The sequence below is a fragment of the Arachis duranensis genome, chromosome 6, assembly GCF_000817695.3.
Source record: "Arachis duranensis cultivar V14167 chromosome 6, aradu.V14167.gnm2.J7QH, whole genome shotgun sequence".
Taxonomy (NCBI): Eukaryota; Viridiplantae; Streptophyta; class Magnoliopsida; order Fabales; family Fabaceae; genus Arachis; species Arachis duranensis.
In genome coordinates this window covers 27,915,456-27,916,374 of record NC_029777.3, presented here as the reverse complement: position 1 = coordinate 27,916,374, position 919 = coordinate 27,915,456, and positions in this window count along the sequence as shown.

Genomic DNA, 919 nt, shown 5'->3' with positions numbered 1-919 from the left:
AGATGTATGCCCCTACACTAGAAGGGTCAACTTTAATCAAAGGTTGGACCAAGTCCTTACGGACATATGTGTGGAAGGAGCTCAATGGAAGAGAGACTCCAAAGGCAAGCCAGTCCAACTAAGAAGACTGGACCTCAAGCCTGTGGCTAGAGGATGGTTGGAGTTCATTCAACGCTCCATCATTCCCACTAGCAACCGATCTGAAGTTACTGTGGATCGGGCCATCATGATTGGAGAGGAAGTAGAAGTTCATGAGGTCATCTCCAATGAAATCTACAAAATAGCCGACAAGCCCTCCACCATGGCAAGGCTAGCTTTTCCTCACCTTATTTGCCATCTATGTTACTCAGCTGGAGTTATCATAGAAGGAGACATACTCATTGAAGAGGACAAGCCCATCACCAAGAAGAGGATGGAGCAAGTAAGAGAGACCCTTCACGGTTCTCAAGAGATGCATGAGGAAGCTCATCATCAAGAAATTCCTGAGATGCCTCAAGGGATGCACTTTCCTCCCAACAACTATTGGGAACAACTCAACACTTCCTTAGAAGATTTGAGCTACAATGTGGAACAATTAAGGGTGGAACATCATGAGCATTCCATCATTCTCCATGAAATAAGAGAAGATCAAAGAGCAATGAGGGAGGAGCAACAAAGGCAAGGAAGGGACATAGAAGAGCTTAAGGACATTGTTGGTCCTTCAAGAAGAAGACGCCACTAAAGGTGGATTCATTCCTTGTTCTTATTTCTCTGTTTTTCATTTTTTATGTTATATGTCTATTTATGTTTTGTGTCTCTACTTCATGATCATTAGTATGTAGTAACTATGCCTTAAAGCTATGAATAAAATCCATTAATCCTTCACCTCTCTTAAAAGAAAAATGTTTTAATTCAAAAGAACAAGAAGTACATGAATTTT